Below are 26,231 nucleotides of genomic sequence, written 5' to 3'. Positions count from 1 at the left end.
TTCCTCAACCATCCCCTATACCTTGTCACTGCCATTTGCTCCAATTTCAAACACCTCACTCTCGGCTTCCATTTTCTCTTTCACCTTTGATTCCCTCTAATAAGCAGATTACAAGTTAGCAAGGATGCCAATCCATTGATTCAGGACCTTACTAAGCTTAGATATAATTATCCATTATCATAATCACTCTGTTGCATACAACTGCATCTCCCTAATCCATTCACTCTATCATACTGCTCTGGTTAAAAAAAAAAAAATCAACCCTGGAAAAATCCAGTTTCACATCAAGCAGCTGAATGTGGCTGAGGAAAAACACATATTTGTGAAGAATTGTCTCATTTGAATTCATGACTTTGAACCTTAAGTGTTCTGAGTGTTATAATAACTTTGTCAGTTCACTTCCTGCTGTCCTTGAAACTAGTTTACATCTTCTCCTTTCTCCTCAAACCTCCAACACCTCCATCTCCTTCTTCAGTCTCAAATATTGATCTTGATTTTTATCTTACTGGGTAAATATAGTAAGAGCTTCCACATTCTCCACCAAACTACCTTGTATCTGTCTCTCTGCACCATTTCTTTTCCTCTTATAATAGGCAAAATGTGATGGCTCCAAACTAATATTCTGGATTCTGTCTCCTCTCGCCCATTTGGGAACCGCCTCCTACAATTTGACCTTTTCACTCTGCTATCTCATTCTTTATTGGATCATTCCTCATCTTATATACCTCCCTCTTCTTTGTCCCCATAACCCTTAGGGTGACTTGACTGTTTTTCTGCTCCTTTCACAAGACAAGCTCCAAAAAATGTTATCTATGCTACCTGTCTCCACCTTCTTACCTCTCATTCCATTTGAATGAAATCCAAACAGGCCTTCTAAGATATATTTATGAGACAGTTCTAGTGCTATGACCTATAGTTGCCTTTTCTGATGTGGAATGCATGATATATTATGCCTTTGTAAATCCTATATTCCTAATCTCATATGAGATTAACATTACCCTACAAGGTGAAAAGGGAAGGGGTTCATCTTTTTCCTTTATGCAAATGAGAAGAATGAGATTTGGGGAGATGGAGTCATTTCTTCAGATTAACATGCATGGTAAGTAGTGGCTGTAATGCCATGAATCAAAGCTCTCCAACGCCTTTAGAAAGATTAAATGCAGGAGCAGAGATTGGCCATTGCAAATGACATTCATAATCTCTAAATATTTGAAGCTGAAAGGCCTTTAAAAGTTGTCTTTTTCATGGTATACTAGGGAGGTTAAATAACAGAGTTATTTAGAGGTGAAGGCTGGGCTCAGGTTTCCTGACTTCTGACCCCTGCTCTGTCCCAGACACCATGGGTCAGGCTTAGTCACCACCACCAGCAGCAAACAGTGAGTAAGCAGCTGCTGGGTAAATATGAAGAGGACAAGTGCTCGGAACACCAGTGGCAGCTGCAACAACCACACAGAAAACAATGGCAACCGCCAAATGCTCATGTTTTCACAGTGAAGTCCAAGGACCTCTTGCATGAGATTCTTACCTACATGTGTTTAATAAAAAAAAATTGCTGTGTCCTGGGCGTACCCCATTTGTGCAATATCAGGTTTGCAGGACACGAGGCTCGGGAATTCACATTTTAAACAACTTCATCACACCTGACTCTTCTATACCCTTAACCCTGAAGTCTACTCTATGAACAAGAGTGGACAAAGCCATTCTGAACAAATTTCAATATGTAATTCATCTTCAAAAGAAAACACTCCCATGTTTTGACCTTTTCTTAATGAAACAAACAAAAAAGGCAAAAAAAAAAAGCTCCCTCTCCCCAATAAGCACTTAGAGACCCATTCTTTTTGTTTTCCTTCGCAGTTAAACGTGGCTTCAGCATTATGTACTGGAGGTGTACACACTTCAAAGCAAGCCATCCTATGCAGCTGGGGGATAAGGAGCATGACTCACTGGTCAGGGAAAGGACTCACATTATGGAAATGCTAGGGAGGAAGGTGGTTCAATCACCCTTGCCTCTCACCAGAGGTCATGCCTCTAGGTCAGGGTGAGAACCTCAACGGATTGGTCAGTAGACTTGCCTGGTGATGGATGGGAAGGAGCAGAGGCCACACAGGGATTCATCACTGCAAGTGATTTATATTTGTGGACACATATAGAGGCTGCTGGCTATAGAAATATTATGGGGCTGATGCTTCAACATCCCAGCAAATCTAGTGATGCATGGACAACCACTGATATGATATTCCTGGAATATCCACCCTCTTGTACCTAGCTCCTGCTCCTTTTGGCTAAATTTTAAACTTGGAAAGGACTCTTGCTGAGACCTGCATCATAGACTGGTTTTGTAATTTGGGCTTGCATGTAGCTGATGTAGAAAAAAATACTTAGGGCCATGACATTTTCCTATATAACAAAACACTGGTGAAATGAGAACTATATCTTGTATAAGATAAGAGGAAAAATATTTACCAATAACCAGCAGAATAGTCAAACAAAAATTATTCTCATGTTTCTTGCCGTTTGGAGAAAATAAATACCTAAGCGCTGAATTATCTTATTGTTTCCTGTGCATCAGTAATGTCTCCCTAGCTATACTGGTAAAATCTCGAGGGTTTTATTTGTTTTGAGACTTTTACATCCCTTCATTCAGAATCAATATCCCAAGAAACCAAATAACTACTTGATGATTAATTAATTGGCAAAATGAATTGGTTGTTTATTACTTTACTTTCATTATTTAGATGATGTAATCATAATATTAAAAGAGAACATATCTAGACAAGGTCTAGTTAAAGAGGTACAACTCAACACAAATCTAGTCCTGTAAGCATTACCTGGATGTCTAGGTTACCGGGGGCTATTTCTTCCATTTTCCACAACATATGCTTTCAGCCCCCGTTCCCCCATAAGTCATGGTGAAGGGGCCAGGAACTCAGGAGAGAAATACAGATACCTGCACTTTCCTGCAGCATTTTCTTAATAGGCTGATGTGTATCTTTGCAACTCATGCATGGCTTTTGCCAGGGCTATTGTGAACAAAGGGTGATGCAGATGAATGAGTAGGTGGATGAGACTGGGTTCCTCTCACCAGGCTGCACTTCCTGCTGTGGGCCTACATCTCCCTGGAGCATGGGTACCCATTTCTAATTAGCACAAAAGCACCAGAGGGTCTAATTGTAGTCTTAGTCTTAGTGGCTTTATATTTAACCTTAACTAAATATCTCTGCTCTTTTGGGTAGCTACTTACCTCCCATATCCATTGTTTACGTATCAGGCGTAGTGGACTTTGTTTCACTTTAACCAAAGTGTAAGCTTGCTGATTTGCATTAGTGCACATAACCTCTCCTGGAGGAAGGCCTAGAAGTTTGAATGGATTGCTCTGGAGCCTCATGTCTATGGGTCTGATAAAGAAGGAATAATGCTCTGGCTATATAAACTGAAACATCCTTTTTTCATGGGCTGGGATGAATTGACTTAGTTTTAACTTGTATATCAGCCTTGTAAGACTTCAGAAATATTCAGATATGGAAATGGCATAGTTCTTAATTGTACACCACCTAGTTCTTAATTGTACATCACCACAATGTGGTGAACTTCTTTGGATTTTGGAAGAAACATATTTAATGTTTGGACATGCTGTTCTGACCCAGTTTCACATGAAGCCACTAGTTCTGCAGGGGGTCCAGAATAGGGGAAGGCTCTACAGCAGGTCAGGGCTTCCATGCAAGCTGCTTGGCCAACTGTGCCATGTGATCTGGCAGGAACTCCCTACTTATGGCTGATGGGGCAGATGGGGGGAGCCTCTGTCAGTCTCTGATAAGAGAATCATGGCACAGGCCCTTAAAGTTTTGAAGTAAAGCTATACTGTTCACAGACAACTATTTTCCTTTTGAAAAATAGCTTCTGTCTTACCCCTGAGCCCTGACCAAAACTTAATGCTTGCCTAGGTTATGCCAAATTTCTGTGGATCCTAAGTTGCTTATCATGAACTGGTTATTGTTTGACACAAAACTCACAGCCATCAAGTTGGGAGTGTGCAGTAGTCTTCTATCAGTGAGTAGGAGATCCATTTCAAGTAGGTCCAGAAGGTTACAAAAAAAACTTCATAAGCAAGTGACTCAAACTAGGATGGTAACTCATTGTGAGCTGAATTGTGTTCAACTGATGGAGGGAGCCTCTGTCAGTCCCTGATAAGAGAATCATGGCACAGGCCCTTAAAGTTTTGAAGTAAAGCTATACTTTCAACATATGAACATATGTTGAAACCTTAAACCTCAATACTTCAGCATGTGACTATATTTGAAGGTAGGGCCTTCAAAGAAGTGGACCCTAATCCAATCTGACTGGTGTCTCTATGAGAAAAGACGATTTGGACAGAGATAGCAGGGATGTGTGGGCACAGAGGAAAGGCAGCTATCTTAAGCCAAGGAGGGAGGCTTCAGAAGAAACCAAACAAGGTGTCAACACTTTGATCTACGACTTTAATCCTCCCACTCTGTGAGACTATACATTTCTGTTGTTAAAGCTTTTTTGTTATTGCAGCCCTAGCAAACTAATATCTACTTCTTCCTGCCTCATTGCCTCTTCTCCTTCAACCCATACCCCTGGTCCCATGGAAGTTTCCCATAATCAATTGACTGAGGAATTAAAAAAACCACATACCAAACAAATTATGATATTCTGATACCACGTGGAAGAGGATGACTGTAGCATTTTATTCCTATGCAGGAAATGTATTAGTTTTCTATTGCTAAGAAATCATCACCAAATTTAGCAGCTTAAAACAATAACTATTTATGATCTCATAGTTGTGTACCTCCAAAGTTTAGGTGGACCCGATTCAACTCTCTGCTTAGGATCTCACAAGGTGAAAATTAATTTGCCTGCTGGGCTGGAGTCTAATCTGGGGGCTTGAGAAAGAATCTGCTTGAAAGCTCTTTTAGTTGGTTGGCCAAATCCAGTTCCTTGCAGTAGGTCTGAAGTTCCCATATTGGTTTTGGCTATCAGCAAGGAAGCCTCTCTCTGCTATAAGAGGCCACCTGCATGCCTTCTCACATGGCCTGTTCATCTTCAAAGCCAGCAATGTCTCCTCACATCCCTCTCATCCTCAGAATCTCTTTGACTTCTTTTGTCCATCATCGGGAGAGACTCTTTGATTTCAGAGTCCACCTGGATAATATCTCTTTCACTATATAAGGTAACATAATCATGAGAGATATCTCATCATATTTATGAGTTCTCCCCACATTCAAATGGGAGGGGATTAGAAGAGGGTAAGTCATTGGATGGAGTTAACTCTAGGGATTTTGCCTACCATAGAAATGGTCCTGAAGCACATGGGGAGGAGGGAATTCTCCCAGTGGGCAGTACAACTATGGCTGTTCACTTCATCTGGAAGAAGATAGGCAAAGGTATGTACCTCTGCTGGATAGATAGATGGTCAGGGATTTGGAAGGAAAAAAAAATGTCTGGAGAAAGAAGCTTGTGGATGGAACTCTCAGAGTAAGTAGCAAGGTTGAGGCTTTTGAGTCCCCTGTAGATGTATAACAAAGGCAAACCACTAGAGAGGAGACTGTCAATAATCGAAGTGAGGAGATGACCCATGGTGCAGATATCTGTATACTCCTCCAGCTACACAACCCTCACTTAATGGGATCACAGATACATTGGCCAGCAGTAGGATTTCCATCCTGGAAAATGTTTTGATTTTTCTAGAACATACTTTGGATTTTCCTTCCTGACTGGACTGCTTCAGTTAGTACAACTGCATGGAGTTTATTTACTGTCAGGTATCCCATTCCATGTTGTTTCTGACCAGGGACTCATTTTACAGTGAAATACTGCAGCAATCACCCCAACCCACAGAATTCATTAGTTTACCATGTACTATGTCTTCCAAAGAAGTTGGCCTTGTAACACATTGGAGTGGTCTATGATAGACCCAGGTATAGCACTAGTTGAGGAAATCTTTTCATTGGGCTGAGGTACCACTCTATCAAATACAGCATATGTTATGATCCAGGGACCTACGTGGTGTCATTTCTCTCATAACTAACTATACACACCAGAGAACCGAGGGGTGGAGATGGGAGTGGTTCCTTTCTATTATTTCTAGTGATACTTAGAAACATTTTTTGCTGTTCTTTGTTGCAACTTTGAACTTTTCTTGAGAGGTCTTATTTCCAAAGAACAAATGCTTTCTCCAGGAGAGACAAAGGTCCCATTGTGCTGGAAGCTGGGGACTCCATCTGGCTGTTTTGAGCTTCTATTGATTTGAACCAATAGAGATGGTTTACTGTATCAGCTGGAGTGATCCAACCTGATAATCAATGAGAAATGTAGATTGCTTTACAACAATGAAGGATGAATATGTCTGAATCCAGGACAGTCTCCAGGAATTCTCTTATTAATTCCATGCCGATGGAGTACATTAATGGGAGACTATAGGACTCAGTACTATCAGGACCACTGATGGGTCTCTGGAATGAAGGTTTGGGTCACCAGCCAGAGAAAGAATGAAAGTAAATGAACAAGAAAATATGTCAATGGCAATCCTTCATGTTGTAGAAATGTGACTCTTTCCTATACGTGATATTGAGACATAAAAGCCCATGGATAGTGCTAGCATCAATTTACATTTAAGTATTAGGAAAGTTTAATTTCTTTCTTACTCTTTAAGATTGATATAAATAAAGGGCCCAATATTTTCTTCCTGCCTCTTAGTGAGATGTTTTGTATAGCCCCAGGGACGAACATTCCTGATCATTTAGAAGATCACTGATCTAGACCATGGATGATTTTTGTAATTAACTGGAGAAAGGAGTGATTTCAGGGGTGCCAGAAAGATCTCCCTGTCCAAATTAATGTCTGGCTTTCTGAGTATCTGACCCCGAAATTATACAATTTCAGACACAGAGCTTTGTGAAAATTAAAATCATTAAGCATTATTGGCAACCCAGGATAGATTTATTTCATCAGGCTCTTATAGATTTTTCAGAGGATAGGCGAAAAGAAGACTGTATTTCAAGTGACATGGTGGAAAGGTCTCTAGGGATGGAAATGGGACAAACAAATATATTTGGAACATTCCCTATTGTGCTAGGAAATTTCACATATTTATCTCACTCAATTTTCTGAATAGCTTCCTGAGTCTGAGTTGGTGTTATCCACACTCTCTCTACAGATTAGAAACTGAGTTTAAAGAAATTAAGTTGTTTGCCCAAACTCATCCAGTTTGTAAGTGGAGAAACTTCTTCAAACCCAGATCTCTCGGATCCTAAAACAGATGCTTTTATACTACAGTATTTGAAAACAAACTTTAATAACTTTTCAATTATTTTGTTTCCAATTATTACTGTTATTTTTCTTTGTAGAGAGAGAGTCTGAATTCACACAGATAAGTTTACAAATAGGAACAGCTTTTTTTTGTTGTTGTTTTATTTTTGTAAGTAGCTTGCATTTTTTTTCTCAAAGCTGGATCATCCACTGATTCAGGGTGTGGGAGAGCCAGCCTTGGCATCTGCCTCTCTTAGCTAGGTTCTTTTGCTCTGGGGAAGAAGGAAACTTCCCCTTTTAATCCAAGGTGGTCCTGACCCGGCTTCTTCCTTTTGCCCTTCTTTCTCCTGAAAGGATGGGGAAAAGTGGCAATAGCCCAGGAGGTTGTCCAGACCTGCTTTGCAGACCATAGGGTAGTTTTCCCTTTCCAACCTACAACTTGAGTGGCCCTAACACTTTATTAGTAGCCAAACATCTGACAATTAGCTCTTACCTCGAGCATGGCCACCTGCCATGTTCTCAGTTTCCCTTAAGTACAACGTCAAGTTTGTTTGGACACCATTGACCCTTGACCATCCTCACCTTGGCTCTCCTTTCCTGACAAATGCCTGCCCTTCTCATCAAAAAATAAACATCAGCATGGAAACACTTCAAATTATCAAAAAGTTTTGAAACTGTCCATAATATGGATTTCTCATGATGTATTCCCAAGTTACTGTGCAAATGATCTGGACATGGGTTGAACCTGGTACTTAATTAAGAATGGTGCACCTGAGCATGGTTGCATGATCACTTCAGCTAGTATCCATGGTTCTTAATCTTAAAGAAGAAGGAGAAGAGGGAGAAGAAGAAGAGGAGGAGTAGTAAAGATCTCCTACTTTCCCAAGCAATAGTATGTATAATAGATAGCTACATATGTTCCAGAGACGACAAAAGGGGCAGCTTTTTTTCTGAGGTTTGTACAATAAATGTGTACAGAGACCCTAGAATGACAAGATAGTGGTGTTCTCTAATGCTAAATATTGCAACATAGTATTATTTGGGGTGTATGGATTTTTATTACAGTCTTTTAAATAAATCAATGTAAGAAAGCTATTTAATCAAATATTTGTAGAACTTCTGATAACCTTCTGCAGGAGCCTCTCATTTGGTCAATACAGTTAAAACAATCAAGGTGTGACAATACAGGACAACATGGAGCTCTCCTACTTGCTGGCTGTGTGACCTGTGTTAATTTACTTAACCTTTTAGGACTTCAGTATCTTCATCTATAAATCAATGCAAACCAAACCTCCTCACAGTGATGCTGTGAGATTTCATAAAAATAGCAATGACAGAGCACATGCCAGGGAAACAGTAGGTACCCAATAAATGTTAGCTCTTTTTCTACCACTTGCAATGTGCATGCAAAAACGCACACTCAGACACCCTCAAGAACCTGCTACTTTCAAAGATATCCTGTTGCCTTGGACCATCTCAGTTTCCTAGCCCTAAGAATAAGAAACAGGCCTATTCTCTATTGAAACAGTTACTTTATAATCAGAGCACACAACTTTTCCTTCTACAAGAGAGTTACCATACAAGAAATGGGTGGGATCCGGTGTTATTGCTGATCTACCCAATAGGCTTTTGCTTCCTCAGGAACAGATATGGATCTGCTGGGCTAGAGATCCTATTGAAGAGAAACATTTTACGCAACAGAGAAGCCCCTAGAATTCCCTGCTGACTGTGCATGAAGGCCAATGGAGCTGCTCAAGTGCAGATGAGATCCAGAATAAATGTATCTCAGGTAATTCAGAGCACTCGGAAGTTTTCTGTAAGCATGCATGTGCACACACACATACACGCACATGCACACACACACACACACACACACACTTTTAAGGACTTCTTTCTCTTCTCTCTTTTAAGGTGATTTTTGTCATTTTGAAAAATAGCCACAGGAGGGGCTTTTGCTATATAACAAATAACTTTAAAATTTGGTGGCTTAAAATAATAAACACTTACTCTGGGGGTTGGCAGCTTGGGCTGTGGTTACTTCTTATCTCAGCAGGGCTTACTTAGGAGTCTGCAGTTAGCTTTGGGTCCACTGGGAACTGGCTGGTTAGGACAGCTCTGCTGGGATGCTTTGCCTCCATTCCACCTGGTCTTCTGTCACCCAGCAGGCCAGCTGGGGCTTATTAGCATGACAATTGGGTAAGGTGAAGAGGAAGTGGAAATATTCCTGAGGCTAAGAATTTGGAAATGTCACACTGTTATGTCTAGTAGATTGGCAGCAATCTACTCAATGGCTAAAGCCAGTGCAAGGCAAGTTCAGAGGAAAGGGCAGGAGAAACATTTGCTTCTTTTTCTTGGGATAAACTATTATAAAGTCAAGTGCATAGTGATTTGGCATAGGGAGGGATGAAGAGTGATAGCCATTTTCACAGTCTACCACACCCTGGGAGTTCCAAATCGCAACTTGGTTGGGGACTGCTGGAATGACTAATGTGAGAGATGAGATTCAGCCTAAGAAGTAAATGTTATCAGGCAATTGAGGCTGATGAAAGGCCAAGCATTCCAAAGGCATTTTAAGACATTTCTTCCTCTCTTTCCTTTAATGTGATTTTGTCATTATGGAAAATGTCAGAAGGTTGTCTGCACGAGAGGCATTTTTGAAGCAGGAACACTTTCTGGACTGGCGTGAGTATATGGATGGTGGCCTGACCACCTCATTCCTTCCAGGCACCTTAGCTGACCATGATATGATTCCTGCAGCCACAGCAATCATAATCAAACATGGAGAAGATTGGCTTGGCTGGGGTGCAGCACAGCTGGCCTCAGTCATGCTTTTTAAATGTTTCCTCTTGAGCTCTTAGGGTCTCAGAGAGCTGAGTGCACAGGAATCCAAACAAGTCTTAAGACTGCCTTGTTCAAAACTGGCTCAAGATCACCAGGAGAGAAGACAAAAGACAAGGTGAGGATGATGTCCTGCACGAAACTGCATTTAGGACACTTTTTATCTGACTTGGCTCAGATGGCTCAGATGCCAAAGGGCTTCTTTCTTTGGGCACAGTGACGCTCATTGGTAAGGAGCTTGGGACTCAGCATGTTCTGTGGCTTTGTGAGCTGTAGGGCACAGACTGTGACTAGGAACCACTGCTATCCTTAGAGGAGATTTTATCCATCCATTTTCTAATCTGTGGTCAGTCAAGGAGAGAAGAGGCTTTGCATTTTATTCACAGGACCCAAGGGAAGGAAAAGAATACCAGCCTATTTCTAAGTACCTTTCATGTTTTGACCCAGACCAAGACGGTAGTGTGGTTAAAACATGTGGTATTTCCCATCCTTTAGCACCTTACTTCTTCCTTACCCCCCTTCCAATGTAGAGTAAGACATAGTCAATCTGGGGATATACAAAAGGGAATAAGCACCAACAGCTGGATCCCATGCTTAGGCGCTAAATGAAGCTGACCTGACTCCCTTGAACATTTATTTTGTTTCATCTGACAGCAGCAGAGAGGCACAGCGACAGATTTCCAGATAACATTGCCCTTTGCCTTCATAGGTCCAAGGTGGGGGACTATTACAGGGGTCCTGGTTGATGCTAGATGGCTGAGAGAAATGCCACTGAACTGCTCTCAGGTGATCGATTGGTATGTTAGTTTTCAGTTTTCCAATACTTGGCTTTTTACAATCTCGTTCTATAAAGATTTATGTAGCATTGGGGGATGGTTGAAGATACAACACATCTGGTTTTGAAGCTGTCAGTCAAAAAATGAGGCCAAATGATGCCTTTGAAGTCCTAGTACCTCTCTGCTAAAGTTTCCCAGGCAGATAAAGGTCCACTGGTGTTATGGCTCTAAGACTGGCAGACAAGGCTGGACTTGGGTTCATAGGTACTTGTATGATACTTGCTATGTGCCAGGTGTTAAGTCCTTTACAAATGTGGACTAGTTTAATCTTCATATCTTAGGTCTTATTCTCTCTATTCCACAGATGAGGAGAGAGAGCAGAGAGGGCTAGTTGCATCTTTAAGATGACAGCACTTGCAGTAATGGTCAGGGCTATGGTTTGAGCCCTTGCAATCTGGTCCACAGTCCATGTCCTGAGCCATGTGCTTGGCCGCCTGTCTTATTAATGAAAGTTTTTTGGCCTAATTAGACCCTCCATTTTCTTCTCATGTTATTAATTTTTGAGAGGGTGGGGGCAAGAAAAGAAGGGAAAAAGAAAGGCTAACACCTCCATGCTAGATTTTGTGCTCAGCCTTTTCTAGCCACCTCATTTAATTCCCAGAATAATGCTATGAGGTATTCTTATCCACAACATAGATATGACATTCAGAGACTCAGAGAGGTTAAGTGACTTGATTGAGGACCCACAGCTATTAAGGCAAGGGGCTGGGATATGTCCTCAGCTTTGCTTTTTAGTATACTTAATTTAATTTGCTTTTATACACCATATGCTTAATTTAATTTACTTTTATATGCCATATAAAGTCATGACAGCAATAGGAAATTCTGGTGGATCCCAGAACCCATGGGAGCTCCTACTACATTCTGCTGGTCATCTGCCTTAGTTAGTTAAACTTCATACCAGCTTTCAAGAGCTAATAATTCACTGGATGTCTTTCTAGTTCATTCTACACTGTACACACACACACACACACACACACACACACACACACACACACACGTTGAAAATCCTTTGGATTTCCCATCAAAATATGGCCTCAATGATGCATTGAGTCTATTATTCTCCTTCCTTTGCCTCTTCGATTGCCATAGGAGCTTTTACATGGATTCCCCTGTTATATGATAATAACATCATCTCTAAGCCCTTTCCTTTTTATGAGGATGGGAACACTAGAAAAGAGCGATTTCAATATGCATCCCAGGTCTAAGGTATTCCTGCATTCCTGCATGTATGAGAGAGGCAGATACCAATCCACCTCTCTTGGTTCTGTGGAATTTCACCTTGCACTTAACTCTGAATGAACCACTTACAGGTTTCCTAAAGAGGACTTGCTGTGCTGGGGGAAGCTTCCATCAACTGTTCCTTGAAAGCATGTCCCCCAGAGGCCACATGCAAAGGAGAACACAGAAAGCTTCATTGGTCCTCCAGCAACCAGCAAGTCCTTCAGTGGGATTTTCTGAGCAGAGAAGACATCTTTAAGGATTGAGATTATTGCCTGAAATTGATGTTTTAAAATCAACTTATATAACCTAGCAGCAAAAAAGCCAACAACCCAATTGAAAAATGGGCAAAAGACCTGAATAGACATTCCTCCAAAGAAAATATACAGATGGCCAACAGGCACATGAAAAAATGCTCAACATCATTAATTATTAGAGAAATGCAAATCAAAACTACTATGGATGGATTGGGAGCTTGGGGTTAACAGATGCAAACTATTGCTTTCAGAATGGATTAACAATGAGATCCTACTCTGTAGCACTGAGAACTATGTCTAGATACTTACAAAGGAGCACGACAATGGGGGAAAAATATGTATACATGTATGTGTAACTGGGTCCCCATGCTGTACAGTGGAAAAAAATTGTGTTGGGGAAATAACAATAAAAAACAAAAACAAAAAACTACTAAGAGGTACCATCTCATACCAGTCTGAATGGCCATCATTAATAAGTCAACAAACAACAGATGCTGGAGAGGGTGTGGATAAAAGGAACCCTCCTGCATTGTTGGTGGGAATATAAGCTGGTACAACCACTACGGAAAACAGTATGGAGGTACCTTATAAGACTATACAGAGAACTATCATATGACCCAGCAATCCCACTCTTGGGCATATACCCAGACAAATCTTTCCTTGAAAAAGACACATGCACCCACATGTTCACTACAGCAGTATTCACGATAGCCAAGACATGGAAACAATCTAAATGTCAACAGGTGATTGGATTGGGAAGATGTGGTATGTATACACAATGGAATACTACTCAGCCATAAAAAAGAATGACATAATGCCATTTGCAGCAACATGGATGGAACTAGAGACTCTCATACTGAGTGAAGTAAGTCAGGAAGAGAAAGACAAATACCATATGATTTCACTTATATCTGGAATCTAATATATGGCACAAATGAACCTTTCCACAGAAAAGAAAATCATGGACATGGAGAATAGACTTGTGGTTGCCAAGAGGGAGGGGGAGAGAGTGGGATGGACTGGGAATTTGGGGTTAATAGATGCAAACTATTGCCTTTGGAATGAATAAGCAATGGGATCCTGCTGTGTAGCACTGGGAACTATGTCTTGTCACTTGTGATGGAGCATGATAATGTGAGGAAAAAGAATGCATAGATGTTTGTGTGACTGGATCACCTTGCTGTGCACCAGAAAATTGACAGAACACTGTAAATCAGCTATAATGGAAAAAATAAAAATCCTTGTAAAAATGTAAAAAAAAATAAAATCCTCATAAAGCACAATACCACAAGAAACATAACAAATGCTTTTCCCATTATTGCACTTTTGCAGTTCATGAAAGCTTTTGGGGATTTTATTCTAATTTTGACCCATACCCATAAGGTAGAAAAACCAAGTGTCCTCATCCCATTTTACAGATGATGGTGCTCCCAAGCTCAGAGAGTTTAAGTGACTTGCTCAAGATCAAACAGCCAGCAAGCAATGGAGCTGTGGTCTGGGTCCAGTTTGTCTCACTCCAAATGCAGCAATCTCTCCAAAATAGCTTAATTTGCTTTTATATGTCATATAAAGTCATGATAGCAATAAGGAATTCTAGTGAAATTAGTTTGACTATTGAATAGCTTTGTGTTATTAAAAAACACAAAACAATAATATTGTCAATTTTTTTGTGCCGTTATTATGTGCTAAATGGTTCATGCGTATACTTTATGCATATCTATTCATGTGATCAATGTGAGGGTTTACTATGATCCAGATGTTGTGCAGGAAGGCAGGGATTATTTGCTCCATTTTATAGTTGCATCTTTTGAGGCTGTACAGGAAGTCAAATGACATCCCCAAAGTCACACTGCCAATATACAAAATCCATAATCTAAGCCATCTCTTTCTCTCTCTCTCAGACACACACACACACACACATACACCCCTCAATCACCTAGAATTACCAACTTTTTTAAAGTAAGAAGACAAAGTCTGGCTTTGAGCCATCATTTTTGTGCATATAGTGTAGTTCTTGTGAAAATGAAGAGAGAATTATACATTTTGCTCCCACACGACCTGCTGCTGGTTGGCTATTACACATTCCTCCTGTTATCAGTAATAATTTCTAGTACTCTTGGATCTGTTTCAAGAAATAAATTCTAGTAATTGCATTTTTACAACATTAATTATTTTACAAAACATTTTCTATGTGAACCCTGTCAGAGCTCAATAAATAATCATAACAGTAATTATCATGACATATTTGACACCTATGGAAATGAGGGGCTGTTAACCCAGGCCAGATCCAGGCAGGGTTTTTACATGGAGACACAGTGAGAGAGGTTTACTTGTCACTGTCCTTGGGTCTAATTCTCAGTCTTTGTATACCTCGGGCATGTGTAAATTTCCATGGAAATGGTGAGATGCTGAGAAGTCTGGCTTTTGTAGTCTGGTGCATAGAAGGGACCTAATGCTGTCACTCATATCTACCTGGCCTACCCTGGAGGTTCCCTGCAGCTTTTTTGGACAGTCCCTAAGCGGCTTCCTACCTCTATTTCACTGCTGGGGATTACCCTCTGGCATGGGCAAAGCCAGGGAGTGAACCAATTAGAAGCTGGAGTTGATGGAGGAAAAACCCTGTTGCTAGGTGTCACCTATACAGTCAGTTGCCCATAGCAGTGGCTTGATGATTAATACACTATTCTTTGGCTTTTTCCCTTCCCTACTCCTGATCATATTTCAGGGCTCACCACTGATCCCCCCCAAAATAAACTCCACTTGCAAGCAAATCTTTGGCTCACGCATGTGGATAGGATCTTAAAATAAGACTGTCTCATGAATCCTGGGTGATCCTGCCTTATTCTCATTATACTTATTGCTAGTTGGGGGCTCTTGCAGCTTTACTCTGCCCTATATGAGAGTGGTCCTTTTCAAATGCAGATCTACTTTTTGCATTCCCAAACTTACAGCTATTCATTGACTCTTCCCTCTTCCTGGGAAAGAGGCCCAATGCCTTGGACTTAGCTGGGTGTCAAAAGTATCCATCTACTGTGTACCCCCAGCCTCCTTACTCAATCCTCCCCTCTTTCTGTCTTTGGCTTTAGCTGCACTGAACCACCATCCCTACAGGTTTCCTTCCAGACCTTTGTATAGGATGTTCCCTGTGCTTTTCTGGCTTCCTATCCCTCTCACTGACCTCTCCTCATCTCTAATCCAACCCTCATTTGTCCTCTAGGTCTCCAGTTGGATATTGCTCCATGGGTGAATGGTGTTCTTCCAGATCTTCCAAATCTGGCAGGATGTCCTGTGACATTTTATAGGTCTTGTGCCAAACTGTCTCTTTGTGCCTCATGGCTCTGTTCTATCATAGCCTCAATTTATCTTTCTCACCATCAGAGCCTAGACTTGCTTTTTCATCTTTGAATTCTTTGGACTGAACACCTGCATGTGGAGGTGCTTGTGAAAAACTTGAAAAAATTGCTATTGGAGTGTATGTTTTCTTTATTGCTGGTGTGGTTGAATCATTTCCCCTTATGTTCTAGGAATGTGTGTGTGTGTGTGTGTGTGTGTGTGTGTGTTTTCTGTGAATCATCCCCAGGTCATTTTATGATTTGTTTTTTCTTTTCCTGTGGTGACAAGATACCATGCATAAGGAGACTTCCTATTGTGTCACATGTGTTTCAGTCCTCACTGATTTACACCTGACTGCAGCTCACAGGTAAAAAGCTGCTCACTCAAGTCCTCCTCTGTGAACCATGAAGGGTGGAGTGCCCATCCTGGGCAGTGCCATGTTGGCCACCCACCAAGGCAAACTAGGAACAAGACTTCTTTCTAGATGGTACCCCTGACAGGAACATCCCAAGTAAGTGTGTTTCATAGATTTATTAAATCTCTAACCCATGCTGCCAGTTGCCTGTACTTGGGTTCCAGCTCTCTGGCTTTGGATTCTTGCTCTAAAACTCACCACTTGCTCTTGAATGAAGCACCAATTTAATGTGCAAGTTTGGCCAAGACGGCAGATTTGGGAGGAGGGGTGAGTGGGCATTCTCCTCATCAGGCAAGATTTCCCAGTTCTCAGATCCTTCAAGTGGGCCTGACTCAGAGGCTCAGGACAAATACTCCTGGGGAAGGTGTCACTGCACGTCCTCTATGCCTTGTCCCTCCCTTCTTGTCAGCACAAGTGCTCTGAAGAGCTCTTACCGGTCTGGGCTGCAGAGAGCTGAAAGCCTTCCCAGGCAGCTTTGACAAAGCGGTAACTTCCCACCTCTCAAGATTTCTGTTTTAAGGTTTCAGACGCATTCTTTGGGTTTCTTTCACTTTCCAGGGACTCAGCTGAGGGAGGGCTGCAGGGCCATTCCGGTCCCTGGCCCTGGCTTTGGTGAGTATTAAATGCTGAAAACATATGTAAATTCCCCTGTAGTATGCCTGACACTCAGTAGGTTCTCTGTGAATACTACCTTCCCCCACTGCTCTTGCTGTTGACTGATTCAGTGATGAAATCCTTATATCAAGGATCATCACAACCTACACACTAACTACCAGCTTCATGCCCACAGAATTCAAAGAAGAAGGCCTTCTAGAAACTTCTACTTCCCCAGAGTTTCCATGCCACTCAGGAAAGGATAATTAGGTGAAGGGAACAAAAGTGAAGCTCTGTATTGTTGGCACACAATTGCAATCATAAGGCTGTTTATGACAATGATAGCAATCCGAATGGCTACCTCACTAGCTACATGGAATGTGCTAGAAACTTTAACCTGTTTTAACTCTATTCTTTACAACATCTTTTCAAAGTTGGTGTACTTTGCCTTCATTTTACTGGATATGAGGAAACTGAATTTCAGAACAGTGAACATCAACCCCAAAGTTTGAACTGAAGTGGGTATCGTCAATTACTAGTGCTATTTCTCTCCTTCCACCCACTGCTGTTCAAACCTTCTCTGTCAAACTTCACTTTCTCACCTGTGGCTATATCCTGGCTGATCTCATAGCTTTCCAAGTCCTTTCCAGATATTCAAAGGCCTCCTTTCTGTTTTTTTTTTTTTAATAAAAAAGACCAAGTAAATATAAATCAAACTTCAATTTCTCATCCAAATAAAAGCTTCCCTTTACCTAAACTCAGGTTGAACCCAGGTTCTGGGAAGTTCAGAGGAGAAGGAATACTCTAAGGAATACTCTCTTTCAGAGGAGAAGGAATACTCCAAGGTTTGTTTATTTGGTTTTTTAGTACTTGTGCTCCTTTCTCTAGGGTTGAGGCAGGAGAAGGAATGAGGGGTAGCTTGTGGTGCATCTTACAGGGCTGTGTTTGGGATTCTCTCTTCACTGAATGCACTCTTATTACAGCCTAAGTCCAAATTCTAACTGTATATGGAAGGCTTTGGAGTGTTTGTTATGACCTCCTCCCTGACTTTCCTTTACTCCTTTATTTCCCACCACTTCACTTCTCTTAACCTTGTCCCAGACTTGCCTCTTCCTTCCCCTTGGCTCCAGGAATTTCTGACTGTGTGCACTTTGCCTTCAGAGATGGGTCCTCCCACTGCTCCCTCTCAGTTTCTTTCTTTGGGGGTTTACAGCCCCCAGTCAGGCAGATCTTACGGGCAAAGCCCCTCATGATATTTGTGGGTTCTAGGAGTACAAACAGGAGCCCCAAACTGGAAATATTTAGGTGCATTTAAAGTTTTTAAATCAAGCTAAAAATATTTAATAAAATATGTTCTACTCTTGTTCCCTAACAACTACACCGTTATAATGATCTGCACAGCTGGGCAGGCTTGCATCTAGAATTCTCATACTTGTTAGAACTTCATGCTAAAAGTTGGCTCCCTTCCTAAGCCCCCAGTCCACTGTTAACCTCTCTGGGCTATCCCAAGGGTCTTATGGGCATGTGGGCACCCTTGCCCTCATATGCACCAGCAGAAAGCTGGCACTTAAACATCCAGTGAGCCTAGGCTGGTGCACAAAGTGATGAGTTCATCCTTGGAGTGGGTATGGCTTTGGCTATCTGGGAATGGAATTCTGCAGTCCTAGTAACCCAATGCAGGGTATACAAGAGGGCAGATTCTCCAGTGGGTCATGTCTCATATGCCTCCTTGGCCTCATGGACTGTATCTTTAAAGAAGAGGAGCATGGCTGGAGGAAGGCCAGAGGAGTCCGCTAAAGCACAGGGGCCAGAGCAGGAATCCCTCTTGCCCTGGTGGAAGGGGGCTACTGCTCTTACCCATAGCCCTTGCAAGACAATTCACGCGCACCTGATTTCCACAGAATTCATTCAGCATAAGGAACAACGATAAGATTATGTCCTGGCAGGTTGCTCCTGGGAAGACTTTTGGTTCTTTATTCTCAGAGTTATGTAGTTGAACCCACAGATCAGATCTGTCTCCCTTTCCACTGACAACCAGATTTCTCTAAGGACATTTCAGGGAGCACCTCCTTTACTTGCTTTGAAAGCAAGCACTTTCTCTTCATGGCTGTATCCCTGGTGCCTTGAACTGTGCTTAGCACTGAAGGGATTCAATCTAGATTTATTAAATGATTCAAAAATGGAAAGCATCCCTCTCCCTCAGCCTCCTGGGGAAGGTCCTCCTAGGACACAGTGTTCTTCAAAGTCTCTCCCACATTATCAGTCTCCTCAATGCAACCCTAGATTTACCTTACTTGGGGGGGTGATGAGCTGTGGGTCACAGGGCAACATAAACCATCTTTTGGCCTTGCCTGGATGAGTGGTGGGAGGTAGGGGGTTGTGGGTTGGGGGCTGGGGAGTCTCTTCTCTTTGGTCTTTAGCTGTAATTCTAAAACAATAGGAAAAGTTGCGTTTATCAAGTTGCACATAACGTGCCTAGTTCATGCAGCTATAGAGAGCCACTGGAACCCAGCACTCTTTCCCTGAGACACCCACTTCAATTATACCAGGCTGCATCCAGGACCCCATTTTAACAATATGGGGTACAGCTTTGGAGCCTGCACGAGCACACTGCCAATCACATGTGGCTGAGGGTGGCCAGACTTCTGCCTACCTGGAACTGAATCTCTGTCACTTAGGACACACAACTGTTCCCACACTCATCTGGTGGCTGCTTTATGTCCATCGTCACATGCTGGCCTCCTGGGATTTTGGCAAGTGCCCCCAGCTAATATCAAAGTTCTGTCAAATGGTTGCACAGATTACTTGGGACTGTTCCTGTGATTCAGCTGTGCTGTGATTTGTACAATTAGAACAGCTTTCTCGCCTGAGGCCTTTGAAGAACAATTACAAAAACAAATAGCAGCAGCAGTAGCAGCAGTTGTAGCTGCAGAAAAAGAAAAAAAAAGAAAGAAAGAAGGAGAGAAAAGGCACTGAACAAGGCAAAGGCCTCTCCCTGCCATCCTACCACCACCCCCTTATTCAGCGAAAGGCAGATGCATTTTTTCATCCAAGGCCTCAGAGAGCCAGCTTCATCAAGAAAAACAGCAGTTAGCTTCCCACGTAATTACCACAACAGAGACTAACCCTTTATTTTATAATTCTTCAGAAATGAATATACCAGTATTATTCTCTCCCCTGGAAAATTTCTCTATTAATAGTTGGATGACCCATCCCAGCCAGTGGTTCTGGGCTTTTGAAAGTCAGGCTGGTGGTTTGGCTGATTGGAAGGTGGCTCCTGTGCCGCTCCTCTATGTCTGCAACAGCTGGTTGACCGTCACCTTCAGGGGCTGATGTTCCCCTGATCTTTCTCAACATTGATGCCTTCTGCTCCTTTTAGTTCTCAGAACATGGCACTTTATTGTCCCCCTGCCTGCATAAAGACTGCTCCCAGAGAGTTGAGTAATAATACCCCAAACCACTGCATGTAATTTACCCAGCGGGAAATCTTGCCATCCTCATTTTGTAGATAAATGAGAGGAAGGGCTAAGAGGCCAAGAATAAAGCTAACCAATGGCAGGACCAAGCCAGTTTCCCTTCACCCCAGACTTGTTTATATTATGGCTAAATCAGTTGCAGGGTGGGGAGAAAATTTTCTAGTTTCTCGTGCTATCACATATTTTACCAAAATCTTAAACACACATAAAGGGAGAGTTTGAGACAGAATGAGAGTGTGTGTTTATGATGGAAAAAAATGGAAACACAAAGAGGAAAAGAACAAAAATCACCCAGAGTCCCAGCAGGCAGAGATAACCCCTGTTAGTATTTTGATTTATGTGCCTGACATCCTTTGTGTCTACATATACATAATTTCAAAATTAGTGTTATACCAGAAATACTGTTTTTAGCTTTATTCTCACTTAATAGTGTTTTATATCTTCCTCATGTCTGTAAGTACTGAAATTTCTCTGTGATTGATGTTTGATTTACAAAGTTCAAAGAACAAAAGAAAGCTAAGGTGCTAGAACTGAAGCATATCAAGTCTGCCACAATGAGAAAGCACTAGGAGTCACATTCATAGTGCCCACATGGGTTTGTAAGCAAGTAAGTTTCCAAACAGGGCTTTAGGAACCAATGGGTTCATACTTGAAGAATTGTCTCTAGAATGTTCCCTTATCCCTTTACAGCCTGCATTTTATTCCACTTTATGGGTATATTATAGTTTGAGCAATTCCTTTGTTGTGATCATAAACATTTCTAGGATAGATGTGTTTTTTCATGTACTTTGTCATTGTCTGGTATTCCAGGTCAGCACTGTTGGACTGTACTTCAGTGTAGGGATCAGAAACTTTTTATTCCAAAGGCGAGTGGCCAGGAGGAGTAATGCTCCCCTCAGAGTAAGTACCCCTCCTCCCCCTGCTGAGCTCTAGCTGCTAAGGCTCTTCTAATCCTTCCAAATAGCTATCATTGTTGTCAGTTCTAGTGATTGCACCATTAGACAGACATTCCTTTGGGTTCAGTCTTTGTCTCCATGGAATGGAATTGCCTTGGGAAGAAAGCAACTCCTGAGAGTACATTTTGATGCAAGGATATCCTTTTATGTTGCTCATATTGTTCTTTTTAATTGTTCATGAGTCATAAAGAGAAGTAATCAGAAAGGTTGGAGCCAGCCTGTCTGGATGACTGCTAATATTATCACTCATTAGCTGGGGCAAATGTGGTCAAGTTATTTAATGCCTCTGTGCCTCAGTTTTCTTCTCCATATAATGGGTATAACGATATTACCTAACATCACAGGCTTGTGAAAATCAATTGGAAAACACCTCATACCAAGCTCTAAACATAAATATATACTCAACAAATGTTACTTATTATCATCTCACCGATGAGAACCTAATCTCTATAAAGTCAGTGATCAAATATTATAGTGAAGGCCCTGGTGCCCTGCCAAACCCTGTCAGCACCCACTGCTCCCCTGCATTTTGGCATCTTCTTAGGATGAACATCAGCCACTCACTGCCTGAGGGCTTTCTCTGCACTCTAAAGTGTGCTTAGACCATATGCAGGGCAGGTTAGGGATTTGAGGCCTTGGGAAGTAGGCCTCACCAAATGACAATGGGGAATGGTGGATACATAGACACAGATGTCTTCCTTGCCCCTCAGGCAGGACAATTCTGAGGCATGTTCTACACCATGTTCCAGAGGGTTCCAGCAGGAGCCGTGTTGTCCTGGTAACCTGCTCACAACATCCCCTGCACTAGCATCTTCCATTTATGGTCTCACCTTACCTCTCCCTCATGAGTGGGAAGATGAGGGGAATGCCTCCCAAGGAAGCCTGAGGGATCCAACCCAAACCAGATACCAGGATTTTTTGAAGATGCCATGGGAGCAGGGGGCTCAGTACTTGTCACAGAGTTGGCCAATAAATATTTGCTTAATAAATTCATTGCCTTCAAAAAAGTGCAACTTGGAAGTATGGCTTTCTTCTCATTTATGGGACATCATTAAGTGAATGCTCTCTCCTGTTTTCTCTGTCACCTGAAAAGCACCATGGGTATCTTGGGGAGAAAAATAATTCTCTTGGTAACATCTCTTCTCATTTTTTTGATCCTGGCATGCATCTGAGGAGAGAGTCTAATTCAAGGATTACAAATCCACCTGCCTATGGGGCCAGTGAAGAAGCGAGCCAGTTCAAAGCTGCAGTGAACTGACACATGGATGTAATAAAGGCAGTGGCTACTCAGCTCCAACTACTTGCTACTACTTCACAGGAAGAAGGCCCTTTGCTTCTGGATCATCTGTCTCTTATTATTTCTTACTGTATACTTTTGTGTCAGAGAGGCTTATTCTGAATTATTGACAGTTAATTCCACTTTTCTGTGAGCACCTCAGCCAGGGGCACAAACTCTCCACACCAGTGGCCTTCTGACATGTTTATCTGCTCTAAGCAATAATCCAAGGTCACCTTAGTCACTACAAGAACTAATTTAAATGTTAAGGGAGGCCATAGCACCTGTCCCTGGTTTCCATAAGGCTCAGAGAAGCTGCATTCTAATCAGGGATCAGCCCTCCTTTTAAACCTCAATGCTCTTCACATTATGTGTGGCCAAGTTCATTTGCCTCCCCAAGCAGACACTGATCTAGAATTATGCAGGAAGGTTTCATTTCCAGATCTCATGTAAAATTAATTTTCATAATTTTCTCAGTTCCTGCCTGTCCCTACATATCTTTCTTCATTAACCACTTTATTTCCATATGAACTGCCTCTGTCTCAGGTCTAGGAGGCAAAGATGGCAAGCAACTTTTAAGTATGAATTAGCAAAACACATCCTAGAGACCTGAGCTACTGGTCTCAGAACCTACCCTGCTGTGCCCTTTAAAATATTAGCGTAGCATTAAAATAATACAACAAAAAATCATTAAGTTTTACTATGAATAATTAAATCAGATCTTAGGGGATATTGCCCTAGTGAGATATGCTTAGGTGTTTTTGAACCTGCAGTGGTTCTTTACCCAAGTTTATTAAGTTTATTACAGAAAGGAGGCTTTAAACTGGCAGGAAGGGATTCTCACAGGTGCCTTGCTCCGAAGAGACCCTTCTGCAGGAACCATTCTATTCTGCTTTGATTTTGAAACATTCCCTAATTAAGTTGGGCCCCATCCATCGACAGCTTCCATTTGCCAGCTGCTTCCTCCTGAAATTGGCCCTAGGTACCAGCCTACTGAATATCTGTTTTTGTTCCTGCTTACATGGGTCAAGTGGAAGGTTCCACAAATGAAACTCATCATTTAGTTGGGGTCTACAGAGCTGTTCCCCACGGGGGCTTTTTGTTTTATGTTTTGGAGTGAGGTTGCCTTTTTCCTTTCTTTTTAAATTAAACTATGGATTTGGCATTGTTACCATAGGGTTCAGGCCATGCTAGGTCAGAAAGAAGGTGATGGGATCTTAGATTCTCAGGTGGAAGCAGTGCCGTCAGCCAGCCCAAAGGAAACATTGGTGCATGGCAGAAGAGTTTGTGAGGAGGTATTTTCCTGCTTCTGCAGAATTACTTATTTTCATACTGGTGTGCATTTTTAATGCTGTGGTCTTCATTTTTTAAAAAAGCAGTGAAATGCATTTTCAAATAAACCCTTGTAGTATAGGAGAGAGCTGGATGAGTTGAAAAGGTGGAGGAGAAAGAGGAAGAGGTAGAGCTCTTCTCTGATCCTCCTTAAGCCTCACAGGAAACCTCCCAGAAGCTCTGGGCCACCTGGGATCCCTCTTGAGCTTGTAAGAGATACAGAATCTTGGGCCCCACCTCTGCCCACTTGTATCACAGTTTGCACTTTAATAAGATCCCTGGGTGATTCCAAGGGATTTTGGAACACCCTTAAATTCCAATTAAGATTTGAGGAACAATGTGCTAAAGCTTTGCAAAGCATTGTTAGACAACTATGTCCAGGGCTTACCTCAATAGTCTAATATAGGACTTCCCATGTGGCTTGCAGCATAACTACTCAAGGGTCTAAAATAGACTGTTCCCATCACTAGATTCAAAAATTGTTTTTTCAGTTTCTCCAAAACCTGTTCCAAATTGTGATAATACAGATGGCTACTTTGAAAATTGAAGTTAATTAAACTTAATTTGTCTTTGGTATAGTTTGATATAATCGGAAATAATATTATTTCAAACTTTGAGCAGTGGTAGCCATGAGTGGGAATATAAGCATTGTTATTTACGGCTTTTTTCAGAGACTGTCTCTAACAGGCCCTGGGCCTCTGGGCCCACATAGTTTTGCTTCCTGGATCACTCTCAAGCGATGGAATTACATAGGTTTTTGGATAGCTTTTGGTTCCAGACTGACTTTCATCAAATGGAGCCATTATACCTGAGAGTGCCACGACTTTCTCAAGTGAACATACATTAACTGTCTGGGTGGAAGCCCAGAGATAACTCTACCACCAAGTGGCAAAGCTGAGAAATCATTCAGCCTCTCAATATCTCAGGTCATGTGTCTGTAACAAGGCGACTAACATGTCCTGCTTTGCCCTGGCCTTTCCTGGTTTTAGTCCTGAGATTCCCTCAGCCCAGGAAGCCCTATGGTCTCAGGAAAATTGGGACAGTTAGTCAGACTAGCCTACAAGTGGAGATAGGCATATTTAATTATCCAAAACTCTGAGTGGTATGTTTGTGGAAATGGCAAAGCAAGCTCTGAGTTTCTTCTATGCCCGAGTATATGAATTTTAAAAAGTGGCTTAATGATATTGTTTCAACACTTATTTCCTAGATAGCAGTTGCAAATGATTCCAAGATATGAAACAGGTGTTTCTGCATGGTCCGCTGGATAGAACGAAGAAAAATGTCCTCCCAGATTACCCTACAGATGACGTACCCAATGGCTTCTACTTTCAAATGAAAAATACACTCAATCACATAGTCGACAGGATTCCATCTGGCCTAGCTATAATATCCGGAGCCGAAATGGAAGCCTCTGTGTCATCTCTAGATTCAGGCAAAAACTTCCCAATGCTTCATGAAGCAATTAAAACAGGTGTGTGTCATCTACACTTGCTGCTTCTGCAAACAGTCAGCATTCTATCCTCATGGTCTGGAAAGTGACTTTTAGCCTGGGTCTATGCCAGAGCAAACAAATGCTTGGGCAAGGTGTACTTTTGTGGCCACCAGCACCTTAACAGCAGATTCAGGGTTCCCCTTACAGAACTGTTCCTTTTGTATTGTCCAGGAGGAATTTTCCATCCAGAGATCCTCTAGTTTACTGCCTTTGGGTCAGGTTCTTTTATAGCTTTAATATCGTCTTGGATAGTAACATCATGATATTCAAACGTTCTTGTAATACATATACCAGAGTGACTGCCAGAATGTGAGAGGCCAGGTTTCAAAAAATATATTTTTTTAAATAAAGTGTCATTCACAAAGAATAAATTTGTTGGTGTCAAGGAGGGGGGCAGTGGGATAAGCATGAATTGGAAATTTGGGATTAACAGATGCAAACTATTACATAAACGATAGATAAATAACAGAGTCCTATTATATAGCCCAGGGAATTATATTAAATATCCTATGATAAACCATAATGGAAAATAGCATATGCATATATACATTATATGTGTGTGTGTGTATATATGTTATATGTATATATATGTAATGTATATATATAATGGAATCACTTTGCTGTATGGCAAAAATTAACACATTGCAAACAACTATACTTCAAAAAATAAGTTTTTAAAAGTTGAAGTGTCATTTACAATTTTAACTATAAAATATTCGCTTAAGGGAAGCTTAAGGTCTTTTAGGCCAATGGCTATCAAACTTGGTGAGTACTTGAGAATCACCCAGGAAGTTTGAAAAAATACTGGTGCCTGGATCCTACACCACAGATTCTGTTTTAATTAATCTGGAGTGAAGCCTTGCAATGAAATTTTTAAAAGCTTTCTAGTTGATGCTAATGTGCTCTAGGCTCTTATGTAATAAAATTAGTCTTTTA

Source organism: Phacochoerus africanus, chromosome 2 (genome assembly GCF_016906955.1).
Source record: "Phacochoerus africanus isolate WHEZ1 chromosome 2, ROS_Pafr_v1, whole genome shotgun sequence".
Taxonomy (NCBI): domain Eukaryota; kingdom Metazoa; phylum Chordata; class Mammalia; order Artiodactyla; family Suidae; genus Phacochoerus; species Phacochoerus africanus.
This window is presented reverse-complemented; position numbering follows the sequence as displayed.